Source organism: Salmo salar, chromosome 20, assembly GCF_965601325.2.
Source record: "Salmo salar chromosome 20, fSalSal1, whole genome shotgun sequence".
Taxonomy (NCBI): domain Eukaryota; kingdom Metazoa; phylum Chordata; class Actinopteri; order Salmoniformes; family Salmonidae; genus Salmo; species Salmo salar.
Genome location: NC_138310.1, coordinates 70,132,250 through 70,147,724, shown reverse-complemented (window position 1 = coordinate 70,147,724; position 15,475 = coordinate 70,132,250). Strand labels below are relative to the sequence as shown.

Genomic DNA, 15,475 nt, shown 5'->3' with positions numbered 1-15,475 from the left:
ACAACTCCACCAAGTCCATATAGTATTTCACCCTCAACTCCACCAAGTCCATATTGTATTTCACCCTCAACTCCACCAAGTCCATATAGTATACCACCCTCACAACTCCCCAAATCCATATAGTATTTCACCCTCAACTCCACCAAGTCCATATAGTATACCACCCTCAACTCTACCAAGTCCATGTAGTATTTCACCCTCAACTCCACCAAGTCCATATAGTATTTCACCCTCAACTCCACCAAGTCTATATAGTATACCACCCTCAACTCCACCATGTCCATATAGTATTCCACCCTCAACTCCACCAAGTCCATATTGTATACCACCCTCAACTCCACCAAGTCCATATAGTATTTCACCCTCACAACTCCCCAAATCCATATAGTATTTCACCCTCAACTCCACCAAGTCCATATAGTATACCACCCTCAACTCCACCAAGTCCATATAGTATTCCACCCTCAACTCCACCAAGTCCATATAGTATACCACCCTCACAACTCCACCAAGTCCAAATAGTATACCACCCACAACTCCACCAAGTCCATATAGTATACCACCCACACAACTCCACCAAGTCTATATAGTATGTCACCCTCAACTCCACCAAGTCCATATAGTATTTCACCCTCAACTCCACCAAGTCCATATAGTATACCACCCTCAACTCCACCAAGTCCATATAGTATTTCACCCTCAACTCCACCAAGTCCATATAGTATACCACCCTCAACTCCACCAAGTCCATATAGTATACCACCCTCAACTCCACCAAGTCTATATAGTATGTCACCCTCAACTCCACCAAGTCCATATAGTATTTCACCCTCAACTCCACCAAGTCCATATAGTATACCACCCTCACAACTCCCCAAATCCATATAGTATTTCACCCTCAACTCCACCAAGTCCATATAGTATACCACCCTCAACTCTACCAAGTCCATGTAGTATTTCACCCTCAACTCCACCAAGTCCTTATAGTATTTCACCCTCAACTCCACCAAGTCTATATAGTATACCACCCTCAACTCCATCAAGTCCATATAGTATTCCACCCTCAACTCCACCAAGTCCATATAGTATACCACCCTCAACTCCACCAAGTCCATATAGTATTTCACCCTCACAACTCCCCAAATCCATATAGTATTTCACCCTCAACTCCACCAAGTCTATATAGTATACCACCCTCACAACTCCCCAAATCCATATAGTATTTCACCCTCAACTCCACCAAGTCCATATAGTATACCACCCTCAACTCCACCAAGTCCATATAGTATTCCACCCTCAACTCCACCAAGTCCATATAGTATGTCACCCTCAACTCCACCAAGTCCATATAGTATTTCACCCTCAACTCCACCAAGTCCATATAGTATTTCACCCTCAACTCCACCAAGTCCATATAGTATACCACCCTCAACTCCACCAAGTCCATATAGTATACCACCCTCAACTCCACCAAGCCAATATAGTATACCACCCTCAACTCCACCAAGTCCATATAGTATTTCACCCTCACAACTCCACCAAGTCCATATAATATTTCACCCTCAACTCCACCAAGTCCATATAGTATACCACCCTCAACTCCACTATGTCCATATAGTATACCACCCTCAACTCCACCAAGCCAATATAGTATACCACCCTCAACTCCACCAAGCCCATATAGTATACCACCCTCAACTCCACCAAGCCAGTATAGTATACCTCCCTCAACTCCACCAAGCCGATATAGTATACCACCCTCAACTCCACCAAGTCTTTATAGTATACCACCCTCAACTCCACCAAGTCCATATAGTATACCACCCTCAACTCCACCAAGTCCATATAGTATTTCACCCTCAACTCCACCAAGTGCATATAGTATACCACCCTCAACTCCACCAAGTCCATATATTATACCACCCTCAACTCCACCAAGCCAGTATAGTATACCTCCCTCAACTCCACCAAGCCCATATAGTATACCACCCTCAACTCCACCAAGCCAATATAGTATACCTCCCTCAACTCCACCAAGCCGATATAGTATACCACCCTCAACTCCACCAAGTCTATATAGTATACCACCCTCAGCTCCACCAAGTCCATATAGTATACCACCCTCAACTCCACCAAGTCCATATAGTATACCTCCCTCAACTCCACCAAGTCCATATAGTATACCTCCCTCAACTCCACCAAGTCCATATAGTATTTCACCCTCAACTCCACCAAGTGCATATAGTATACCACCCTCAACTCCACCAAGTCCATATAGTACTTCACCCTCACTCGACACGAAAGCAAGACCCATCATGTCTACCATGTGCCGATGGACATTTCATAATAGCATCTTGAGGTTAAAAGTCAGAGACCCCTCTGTTAACCACCCAACAGTGGTAGTTGTCATGTGAAGGTAGGATAGTCCGCAGTGATTAACATTACGCTGTAGGCCCAAGTCTGTGGCAGTTCATAGATTAGTGCACTGCAGACCAAACTAAAATATGCTAATTTCCTAACCAAGAACTGCATTTCATATGAGAGTCCAGCCCAGTAGTTATGTTCACTCCAGCAGTGTGTAGGTGGTGGGACAGGATCTTTAAGCAGCTCACTGAAGCCATGGTGGGTAGTACTGCAGAATATTGACTGATGGGTCAATATTCCCAACTACTCTGGCTTAAGTGGACCTCGGTACAGTTTAATAAAGTACAGTTCTATCTGCAGTCTCTGTCTGGGTTGATGGCAGAGATTGATTAGGATGTATCTGTCACTGCTTTAATAAAGGGTGGCTCAATCTGTCAGTTCAATATCCGCTAAGTTTCACCATGACACTTTTTGGAGGACTGAGGAAGAGTGCTTCTCTAAAGAGTGACTGTCTGGGATGATATGAACTATCGAAATATATGGAAATATTGACAACTAGGCTACAACAAAATTGCTAGAAAATATATACATGTTCAAACACAGTCGTTTCTCCATTTTCTTTCTGTGTGAGTCGAGGATATATTTCTCTCATATGTAAATCATTCTCCACGGTGCACACGCTTCGTAGTGAAATGACATACAGTTTGTGCGCCACAGACTGCAGAAGATTACATAAACCTGGGTGCAGAGGGTAATGGATTTATCAACTTCAGCCATGAGCCACCCACAGCTGGAACATGTAGGCTACATTATGCCTGTAGATCCTTATTACCATAAACATGATGTGTGTCCTGAACCTTTGACTAATTTATTAGGTTACTGTGTGCCAGAGGGAGGAGGCATGCAGCGTTCAGTCACCTGGATGGCGCCGACAGAGATGGTCGCCTCGCTTCGCGTTCTTAGGAAACAATGCGGTATTTTCTTTTTTTTATGTATTATTTCTTACACTGTTACCCCAGGAAATCTTAAGTCTTATTACATCCAGCCGGGAAGAACTATTGGATATAAGAGCAACGTCAACTTACCAACATTATGGCCAGGTCAAAATAAAACATAATAAAAAGTACATTTGAATGACACTAAGTGTCAGTGTTTTTACAACTAATGCCGGTTTGCCTGAAGCTGATGCCGTGCTGGTGTTTGTACACATGCATATACACACACTCTCATTCAAACAAACACATACAAGAACACACACATACATGTAATAGTGCCAGACATGCACACAAACATATAAAGTAGGCATTGCTGTTATGATTTCAGTTGTCCTTGATGTCCTTTGTTTTAAATGTATTATTATTATTTTTTATTTTTTTTGCATTGCTGTTTGCTGTTTTCTGTCTTTTCCTTTTTTCTCTTTAGTTCATTCTCTTGGTTGTTGGTGCATTGGGGGGGTCTTGGGGGTGGGGAATGGAATTAATTGTATTTTCTATTTTCTATTTTTCTTCCTGGAGGAGGACTGTGGGAGGGGTCTCGAATGGTTGAGGGACAGCTATTGGGGAACTGTGGAGGATCTTGGAGGTTTCGGCTTCACGCTTTTTGGCCTGGTGGTAGATCGGTCAACGTGCCCTTGAGCAGGGCATTGACCCAGGATGCTTCTATGTGTCGCTCTGAATGGGAATCTGTTGGATGACTGATATTGTATGTTTCGAATATTCAATAAATAAAAAATAAAAATATATTTTTTTTAAACATTATGACCAGGAATACGACTTTCCCGAAGCAGATCCTCTGTTTGGACCACAACCCAGGACAATGGATCGGATCCCAGTAGGCGACCCAAAACAATGGCGCCGCACAAGGGGAAGATGGAGCGGTCTTCTGGTCAGGCTCCGTAGACGGGCACATCGCTCACCACTCCCGAGTATACTACTCGCCAATGTCCAGTCTCTTGACAACAAGGGAGACAAAATTCGAGCAAGGGTTGCCTTCCAGAGAGACATCAGAGATTGTAACATTCTCTGTTTCATGGAAACATGGCTCACTCGGGATACATTATCAGAGTCGGTACAGCCACCCGGTTTCTTCACGCATCGCGCTGACAGAAACAAACATCTCTCTGGTAAGAAGAAGGGCGGGGGTGTATGCCTTATGATTAACGAGTCGTGGTGTGATCATAACAACATACAGGAACTCAAGTCCTTCTGTTCACCTGACCTAGAATTCCTTACAATCAAATGCCGACCGCATTATCTACCAGGAGAATTCTCTTCGATTATAATCACAGCCGTGTATATCCCAGCCTATAGACAGAAACTAAAACAGGAAACGCCCGTGCTCAGGTCTGTTCAACGCTGGTCCGACCAATCTGATTCCACGCTTCCACGCTTCCAAGATTGCTTCGATCACGTGGACTGGAATATGTTCCAGATAGCCTCAGACAACAACATTATTAGCAAGTGCATCGGTGATGTTGACCCACGGTGACTATAAAACCTTCCCCAACCAGAAACCGTGGATTGATGGCAGCATTTGCGCAAAACTGAAAGCTCGAACCACTGCTTTTAATCATGGCAAGGCAACTGGAAACATGACCGAATACAAACAGTGTAGCTATTCCCTCCGCAAGGCAATCAAACAAGCTAAGCTTCAGTATAGAGACAAAGTAAAGGCAATTCAACAGCTCAGATACGAGACGTATGTGGCAGGGTCTACAGTCAATCACAGATTCCAAAAAGAAAACCAGCCCCGTCACGGACACCGACGTCTTGCTCCCAGACAAACTAAACAACTTCTTTGCTCGCTTTGAGGACATTAGAGTTCCACTGACACAGCCCGCTACCAAAACCTGTGGGCTCTCCTTCACCGCAGCCAACGTGAGTTGACCCTCGCAAGGCTGCCGGCCCAGACGGAATCCCTAGCCGAGTCCTCAGAGCATGTGCAGACCAGCTGGTGTGTTTACGGACATGTTCAATCAATCCCTATCCCAGTCTGCTGTTCCCACATGCTTCAAGAGGGCCACCATTGTTTCTGTTCCCAAGAAAACTAAGGTAACTGAGCTAAATGACTATCGCCCCATAGCACTCACTTCCGTCATCATGAAGTGCATTGAGAGACTAGCCAAGGATCATATCACCTCCACCCTACCTGACACCCAAGTCCTACTCCAATTTGCTTACTGCCCCAATAGGTCCACAGACGACGCAAACGCAATCACACTGCACACTGCCCTAACCCATCTGGACAAGAGAAATACCTATGTAAGAATGCTGTTCATCGATTACAGCTCAGCATTTAACACCTTGGTAGCCTCCAAAGTCATCATTAAGCTCGAGACCCTGGGCCTCGACCCCGCCCTGTGAAACTGGGTCCTGGACTTTCTGACGGGCCGCCCCCAGGTGGTGAGGGTAGGAAACAACATCTCCACCTCGCTGATCATCAACACTGGGGCCCCACAAGGGTGTGTTCTCAGCCTTCTCCTGTACTCCCTGTTCACCCATGACTGCATGTCAATGCACATCTCCAACTCAATCATCAAGTTTGCAGACGACACTACAGTGGTGGGCTTGATTACCAATGATGACGAGACGGCCTACAGGGAGGAGGTGAGGGCCCTCGGAGTGTGGTGTCAGGAAAATAACCTCTCACTCAACGTCAACAAAACAAAGGAGATGATCGTGGACTTCAGGAAACAGCAGAGGGAGCACCCCCCTATCCACATCGACGCGACAGTAGTGGAGAAGGTGGAAAGTGTTAAGTTCCTCGGCGTACACATCACATCAAACTGAAATGGTCCACCCACACAGACAGCGGGGTGAAGAAGGCGCAACAGCGCCTCTTCAACCTCAGGAGGCTGAAGAAATTTGGCTTGTCACCAAAAACACTCACAAACTTTTACAGATGCACAATCGAGAGCATCCTGTCGGGCTGTATCACCGCCTGATATGGCAACTGCTCCGCCCACAAGCGTAAGGCTCTCCAGAGTGTAGTGAGGTCTGCACAACGCATCACCGGGGGAAAACTACCTGCCCTCCAGGACACCTACATCACCCGATGTCACAGGAAGGCCAAAAAGATAATCAAGGACAACAACCACCCAAGCCACTGCCTGTTCACCTCGCTATCATCCAGAAAGTACAGTACAGGTGCATCAAAGTTGGGACCGAGAGACTGAAAGACAGCTTCTATCTCAAGGCCATCAGACTGTTAAACAGCCATCACTAACATTGAGTGGCTGCTGCCAACATACTGACTCAAATCTCTAGCCACTTTAATAATAAAAGAATTGATGTAATAAATGTTTCACTAGTCACTTTAAACAATGCCACTTTATATAATGTTTACATACCCTACAATACTCATCTCATATGTATATGCTGTACTCTATACCATCTACTGCATCTTGCCTATGCTGTTCGGCCATTGCCCGTCCATATATTTATATGTACGTATTCTTATTCATTCCTTTACACTTGTGTGTTTAAGGTAGTTGTTGTGAAATTGTTAGATTACTTGTTAGATATTACTGCACGGTCAGAACTCGCATTAACATCTGCTAACCATGTGTATGTTACCAATAAATGATTTGATTTGATTTGACCTGCAACATGTTAATGGCACAGTGGCTCCCTCCCTGACTGAACCCTGATAGAGTTCAGGCTGTGGCCCACAGGGCTTTAGCTGTGCTTAGCCAGTCTCACTGACTCCCAGTACACTAAAGCACATGGCTTAGACCTTTTACTGTTGGAGGGACAAGAATCAATACCCTGGCCCACTCCACTCTGATCTCCTGATAGATAGTCCACAACTCAATCATAACTAGGGAGCTGGAGGCAAGTGAAAACAAGGGCTTGTTAATGACCTGTCCTCATCTGTGGGAGAGAGTGCTCCCGCATATTGGCTAACCGGGCTATCTGCATTGTGTCCCACCACTCGCAAACCCCTCTTTACGCTTCTGCTACTCTCTGTTCATCATATATGCATAGTCACTTTAACCACATCTACATGTACATACTACCTCAATCAGCCTGACTAACCGGTGTCTGTATGTAGCCTCGCTACTTTTATAGCCTCGCTACTGTATATAGCCTGTCTTTTTACTGTTGTTTTGTTTCTTTACTTACCTATTGTTCACCTAATACCTTTTTTTGCACTATTGGTTAGAGCCTGTAAGTAAGCATTTCACTGTAAGGTCTACACCTGTTGTATTCGGCGCACGTGAAAAATATACTTGATTTGATTTGAGTGTAACCAACTTCATATAGCCACCCAGAAGAAAGGCACACGGACACCCACACTTCAGGTTGACTTGGTTTTTATCTGCAGTAAAATATATCAAACAGTGATGACATGAATTGACAGGACGGTCACAGTCACACGTTCACTGCTCTCAGAATATCTCTCTCAGACTGAACAGCAGGCAGACCAACTTTCCAAATAGGGGAGAAGCACTTAAAACCCACTAGATGCTCTTTCAAGGAAAATAATACAAAAATGGTAAGTCTGAAGACCTCTCGTATTGCCAACCTTATTACAATGGCATCAAATATTTTTATACGACAACACATAATGAAAGGAAACTTTATTTATATCACACCTTTTTCTGAAGTGAATGGTTTCACCCACTGAACTGTGGTGTTATTTGATATCTACATTGCGCGCAGTGCGAGCGAGGTTGAAGGAAACTCTACATTTTCGCTTTGTCACAAGAGCAGTATCTTCAGCAATGAGAGCTCACCAGTAATATGTACTGTACATTAACCTAGTAGCATGTGTGTATCAAACGTGTATCTATATCTCTGAAATAAGATGATTTTCTACTCCCAAATGGCTCTGATGTTTCAGCTCAGGCAGAAGAAGCTGTCAAACAGCTATCTCCATCCTATAAAATGTAATTTCCACTTTCCTCCAGCTTCTGGAGAAGCTGGTGTCACAGAGGCCTCTTCTCTCCGATCCTCTCTCCTCCTTCACAATCACCAGCTCTCTCTGTACCAGGCCTCTCCTCCTCTCTCCTCTCCTCTCCCCTCCTCTCTCTGGACCAGGCCTCTCCTCCTCTCTCCCCTCCCCTCCTCACTCTGGACCAGGCCTTTCCTCTCCTCTCTTCTCTCTGAACCAGACCTCTCCTCCTCTCTCCTCTCCCCTCCTGTCTCTGGACCAGGCCTCTCCTCCTCGTTCATCTCCCTTCCTCTCTCTGGATCAGGCCCTTGTGTTTTTCTTTCCTCACAGTGAATGTTCTCCTGTTGTCGGCTGCACTGATGCCTGTTAGGAACCATGGAGGGGCCATGGAGGAGCTGGGAGAAGCGCAATTAGCAGATTACACATGGGCTCTGTGAACACAACACTGGGGGAAAGAGAAGCAAGGAGATGCACTTAGTGGCAGTGAGAGAGCACAGCTCTCTCTAATCTCACTGTACTTGTTTGTCTTGTCAGCACTACTGAGCACCGGTACTGTGCACCACCTGGGTGACAGTGTAAATAACTTGCCATGACAACGTCGACTGTTGTTTTCTCACTGCTCTTCCCTCACTGAGACAAGAGAGTGTTGAACACCACAATCTGGAGTCTGTTTCAGCCCAACGGCATCCCAGCACTAGGGCTCCCGAGTGGCGCAGCGGTCTAAGGCACTGAATTTCAGTGCTAGAGGCGTCACTACAGACCCTGGTTTAATTCCAGGCTGTATCACAACCGGCCGAGATTGCAAGTCCCATAGGGCGGCGCACAATTGTCCCAGCGTTGTCCGGGTTAGGGTTTGGCTGGGGTAGGCCAAATTAAAAAATCTCCCAGACACCAGGTTTGTGAACTTGAGCTTTCTGGCTAAAACAACATAGGTCCTTACAAGACCGTAATGTCCTCTGACTCAGAGTGAAGTGCTGGTTATTTTCAGTGTTATTCATTTCTATCCCTAACACTGAACTCAGCGGGACAAGTGGCAGGAATAGCAGCCATGTTAGTTCACATCCTGAGTTTCCTCTCATTTCGTGATGCGCACCTGCTGTCTCCAGGCAGACACTGACAGGATCAGGCAGTAGATGAGACCGCTGACCTCTATCTGGGACAGCTCCCACATGGTGACCCTCACAACACCACAGCCACTCTCTGGAAGTGGCTACAGTCACACCTGCTGCCACACAGGCAAATCCAGTGCCATGGCTGATAGTCAGAGAGTCATAGAGGGAGTGTGAAAGGAAAGAAAGAAGAGAGGGAGGGAAAGTCCATTACTCATCTCTCCTTCTGCCTTGTACTCAGTTTTCCTCTTTTGTACCTTGCTATTGTTTCGAGAGGATTTGAAGTTCACCAATGTGGCGGAGGCAGGGTTTTTAGATGTGGAGAGTGCAGTGCAGCACTTTAGAATCCTTTCTGGTGTTTTTTTTAAAGATGCATTTTTTTCCTGGTCAAGGTGGATCAGCTACAATATCAGCTATCAGCAGCCTGCTCATCTGTCTTGGATTCAGTCTGCTGTAAGGCTGTAGGCTGGAAGACAGCTCCCCTTACTCTCCTCTCCCTATCCCTGCCTCTCCCACGTCACCTTGTTGTAAACCTCATAGACTATTTTCTGAGAGTAAATAACAAGGAAGGGACAGAGAGTCGAGGAATTAAGCGATCAGAAAGGGTTTCAAGAGGTCTTCTGAGATTTAGAGACAGAACAAGGAGGACAGAGAGAGAGAAAGCAAAGAATGGAGGGAGAGAGAGAGATGGAGAATTGAATGAATGAGAATCGGAAAGCAAAGTTGGCTTCCAGAGTGTTTCAGTTGGATGACTAACAGGATCAGTATAACACAATGTTAATAAACATTGTGTAGGCTCCTCCTCTTAGGAGCTGTTCTATTGTTCAATCAGTGTTAATGTTAATTCAGCTGATCTACATAATGAGATTTAGAATCAGCAGCTATTAACCTCAGTAAAACAGGTCAGAAATGAGAATAAGTGGACAGCAATTTTTTTTCTGATGCTCTACTCCAATTCAATTCAATTCAATTCAAGGGGCTTTATTGGCATGGGAAACATATGTTAACATTGCCAAAGCAAGAGAGGTAGATAATATACAAAGTGAAATCAACAATAAAAATGAACAGTAAACATTACACTCACAGAAGTTCCAAAAGAATAAAGACATTACAAATGTCATATTATGTATATGTACAGTGTTGTAAAGATGTACAAATGGTTACTCTCTACCCTCTAAATAATAGTGTAGAGGAGATGCAACTTTAGCACTACTTACACTTTATACAACTGGATCCTGGACTTCCTGACGGGCAGCCCCCAGGTGGTAAGGGTAGGCAACAACACGTCTGCCACGCTGATCCTCAACACTGGGGCCCCTCAGGGGTGTGTACTTAGTCCCCTCCTGTACTCCCTTCTGTACTCCCAAACACGACTCCAACACCATCATTAAGTTTGCTGACGATAAAACAGTGGTAGGTAGGCCTGATCACCGACAACGATGAGACAGCCTATAGGGAGGAGGTCAGAGAACTGGCAGAGTGGTGCCAGGACAACAACCTCTCCCTCAATGTGAGCAAGACAAAGGAGCTGATTGTGGACTACAGGAAAAGGAGGGCCGAACAGGCCCCATTGACATTAACGGCGCTGTAGTTAAGTCATTGATCGTATAAAAAATAAAACTCCACTCGCACCTTCAAGGAGAAACACACTAGATTGTATTGGGGGGAGTGATATCAGTGATATGTTACATTAGGAAAACAGTCTGTGCTTTATAAGTAAGCAGTGTTTTGTCTTGTATTGACGGGTCGAGAGCGGGTCGAGAGCGGGTCGAGAGCGGGTCGAGAGTTTCAAGTTCCTTGGTGTCCACATCACCAACGAACTATCATGGTCCAAACACACCAAGACAGTCGTGAAGAGGGCACGACAAAACCGTTTCCCCCTCAGGAGACTGGAGAGATTTGGCATGGTTCCCCAGATCCTCAAAAAGTTCTACAGCTGCACCATCGAGAGCATCCTGACTGGTTGCATCACCGACTGGTATGGCAACTGCTCGGCATCTGACCGTAAGGCGCTACAGAGGATAGTGCATATGGCCCAGTCCATCACTGGGCACAAGCTTCCTGACATCCAGGACCTATATAATAATCAGGTATCAGAGGAAAGCCCATCAAATTGTCTGAGACCCCAGTCACCCAAGTCATAAACTGTTTTCTCTGCTACAGTACGGGAAGCGGTACCGGAGCGCCAAGTCTAGGACCAAAAGGCTCCTTAACAACTTCTACTCCCAAGCCATAAGACTGCTGAACAATTAATGAAATGGCCACCGGACTATTACATTGACCCCCCCACATTTATTTTGAACACTGCTGCTACTCGCTGTTTATTATCTATGCATAGTCACTTCACCCCTACCTACATGTACAAATTACCTCTAACCTTTATCCCCGCACACTGACTCAGTAACGGTACCCCCTGTATATAGCCTTATTATTGTTATGTTATTGTGTTACTTTTTATTATTTTTTACTTTAGTTTACTTGGTAAATATTTTCTTAACTCTTATTGAACTGCATTGTTGGTTAAGGACTAGTAAGTAAGCATTTCATGGTTAGGTCTACACTTGTTGTATTTGGCGCATGTGACAAATAAAGTTTGATTTGATAAAGCAACTTTCAATGCCAAGTTTCAGTGCAGAAGCAGAGGTGGATTGCTAGACATCGATTACGTTAAACAACATTTGGCACTGAAGTGCTGTCACACTGAATATAAAGTATTCCATGTTCCTGATACAGTGAGCTCCAAAAGCATTGGGATAGTGACAACATGTTTTGTTGTGTCACTGTCCCAATGCTTTTGGAGCTCACTGTATATAATTAATAGGCATCTCACAGTATATCTCAACATGTCTTTCATTTCCCTCCATATAACCTTACTCTTGTTTTCTTGTTGTTACTGGCTTATCCTTGCCCTACAATTTTTTCTCCCTTCTCTACCTTTTCCCTGCTTTATTCAGGTGAGCTGCATAAACCAATTTTCTGACAGATGCGTAGGGATTGTGGTGATAATGAAATTGAAATGGCTGAGGTGAATGTTAAATGAGAAGTGCAGGCGGGGAAAGTGTGTGAATGTTCCATCTCTTAGGAGGATGAGTGAAGCTTAGCCTGTGTTTTTTTTTACCCTAATTGCTCTTAACCCGATCTGTGGGAAAGGCAAGCTGATAGGATACATTCACTATGTTTTTAGCATGTTCTAGAAGTGTTGAGCATGGACCTGAGTCTTTCGAGGCCAATGGATTTTTTCTCTAAATTTTCTCTTTTGATCTCAGTACACAGTTTGGTGCCTGCTGTCCAGTTTGGTTCCACATACTGTAATCTCTTCTCTCTGGAGACAACTACTCAGCTCTTCACCTTCAGCCGACCTTGGCTCAGCAGGAACAACCTCCACAGATCTGCATTCAACCGGCCCCTCAAGCCAGGATTACTCCTGTTCAAATAGAAACAGGCTTTCAGGAAGAAAGACTCAGCTCAGGGTGACAGTGTTCCATTTCCTCCGGAAGAACTTAACTAATCTTACTGCATCTCCCTTACCATTCAGTGGCCTCAGGTCTCATGTAATAGCAGATTTTGTCTGTGACTGACTTGCCAGAACCTTTCAAGGACAGGCATATCAATGCACACAGGAAACCACACAGTCTCCCTTTTCAGTGTGTGTGCCAGGATTTGTACCTGTGTGATCTACACAAATGTGTGTTTTTTTGTGTATGGTATTATGTGTGTTGTATATGGTCTGTACATTGTCTATCAGTGTGTTTTGTGTCTGCAGTGTTGGCCCAGGTGTCACTGTGTCAGGTGGCCCAGACAGACAGACCTCTCAGCCTCCCTCAGTATTAACCAGCAGAACCATGACTCTCCATGTACGGCCCTGGGGCCCTCACTGTGGGGGCCAGGGGACGACTGTCTCCTCTCTCCTCTCCTCCTCATGGCCCAGTTCTCCTGTCTGGAACAGATGTTAGTGCTGGTGCTCTATCCCTTTCCTACCCCCAACTGAATGGTTCTCTATAATTAGCTAGCAGCCCACATACTGTAGTACCCTCACAGACACTCACACAACATACACCTAATTAGTGGAGATTTCTCCTTTATTCTCTCTCTTTTATGTCTCCCTCCTCCCCCTATTCCTTCGTACCTCTGTAGAGGTAGAAGGGGAATCTCTGGAGAGGAGGACTGGTTTGCTGCAGGGAGAGATATAGAAAGCTCACTGTCGACTGCATACATCTCCTCCCCCACACACGCTCCAAAATCTGTTGTTTATTTTATGAGGAAGTGTCACATGAATGATTTAGTTTTCATGTGTTGCTTTTACATACAATAGTTAGCAGCACAGTCGGTTTTGATTGGGACATATTTTATTATTCTGGTGGAGGAGCTGAATTCATATTGTAGTAATTCCCCATGAAGGGATTATGATGCTTTTAACCTTAATGTTCTGTTGACCTCCTGTTTGCATATTAACGAAACAAACCACGTCCGTATTGTCAGACAGACGTGTGTTGATCCAGGATTAGATCAGTGTGAGGTAGACAGTCAGGACTAATGCCAACACAAATTGGATTATCTCCAACAGTATTCTGGAGGTATTTCATTGTCATGGGGCTTTCAGTATAATGTGATTAGGTCGTGATGCCCTTTGTTGAATGGGACTATTATCCAATGCTTAAGCTATGAGTTAATTCATTCATAACACTACATTAACTTGTTGTTGTGCATTATATATGTCTTTAAGTTGACAGCTGTTGCTATAGCACTGTCCTCATAAGAGCATAATCACACAAACTTTATATAGTTACGTGTTTAATAAACATATGTCAGACGAATACTCATCCTTTCGTGCGCACTTAGAGGCCCCACAGAGTGCACCTTGCACCCACACAGTGCCCCTTGCATCCACACAGTGCCCCTTGCATCCACACAGTGCCCCTTGCATCCACACAGTGCCCCTTGCACCCACACAGTGCCCCTTGCATCCACACAGTGCCCCTTGCATCCACACAGTGCCCCTTGCACCCCCACAGTGCCCCTTGCATCCACACAGTGCCCCTTGCTTCCACACAGTGCCCCTTGCACCCCCACAGTGCCCCTTGCATCCACACAGTGCCCCTTGCATCCACACAGTGCCCCTTGCATCCACACAGTGCCCCTTGCATCCACACAGTGCCCCTTGCATCCACACAGTGCCCCTTGCACCCCCACAGTGCCCCTTGCATCCACACAGTGCCCCTTGCATCCACACAGTGCCCCTTGCATCCACACAGTGCCCCTTGCATCCACACAGTGCCCCTTGCATCCACACAGTGCCCCTTGCATCCACACAGTGCCCCTTGCACCCCCACAGTGCCCCTTGCATCCACACAGTGCCCCTTGCATCCACACAGTGCCCCTTGCATCCACACAGTGCCCCTTGCACCCCCACAGTGCCCCTTGCATCCACACAGTGCCCCTTGCACCCCCACAGTGCCCCTTGCATCCACACAGTGCCCCTTGCATCCACACAGTGCCCCTTGCATCCACACAGTGCCCCTTGCATCCACACAGTGCCCCTTGCACCCCCACAGTGCCCCTCTCATCTCTAACCCTTTCTCTTTTTATGTGCTCTCTCATTCACAACAGGGCAGTTTGGTGTTTTCTGTTCTTCTGTTTTTCATTTTTCTCATCCTTCTATCTGACATGTCTATTGCCCCTGTGGTACAGAGCTTTCACAGGTCAGGCCTGGAACCATCTTCTCTGTCCACATGTTCTCCAATCATACACTGTATTCCAGCTGATGGATTCTGACCTACATGTTCATTATCTGTAATTTAATATGTTTCCATCCACACTTTCTCTGAGGTGGACTGCCTGAAATAATGTTTTTTTTCTCTTCCTGGGGGGAGGTACTGTAGTTGATATGATTTCATATGGAGTGACATGGAGGCATATCTCTTAAGTGTTTTTATATGAGAGTAAGCTCAGTGGAGTGACATGGAGGCATATCTCTTAAGTGTTTTTATATGAGAGTAAGCTCAGTGAAGTGACATTGAGGCATATCTCTGGGTTTTATATGAGAATAAACTCTGCAGAGTGACATGGAGGCATATCTCTTAGGTGCCAGTGAAGGAGCTCAGTGAAGG

General features: G+C 45.5%; 1 protein-coding gene across 2 annotated transcripts in view; it reads left to right on the top strand.

The window, feature by feature from the left end:
- LOC106581239 (seizure protein 6 homolog) overlaps positions 1–15,475 on the top strand; it is a 207,764-nt gene that overhangs the window by 147,907 nt on the left and 44,382 nt on the right. The window lies entirely within an intron of this gene.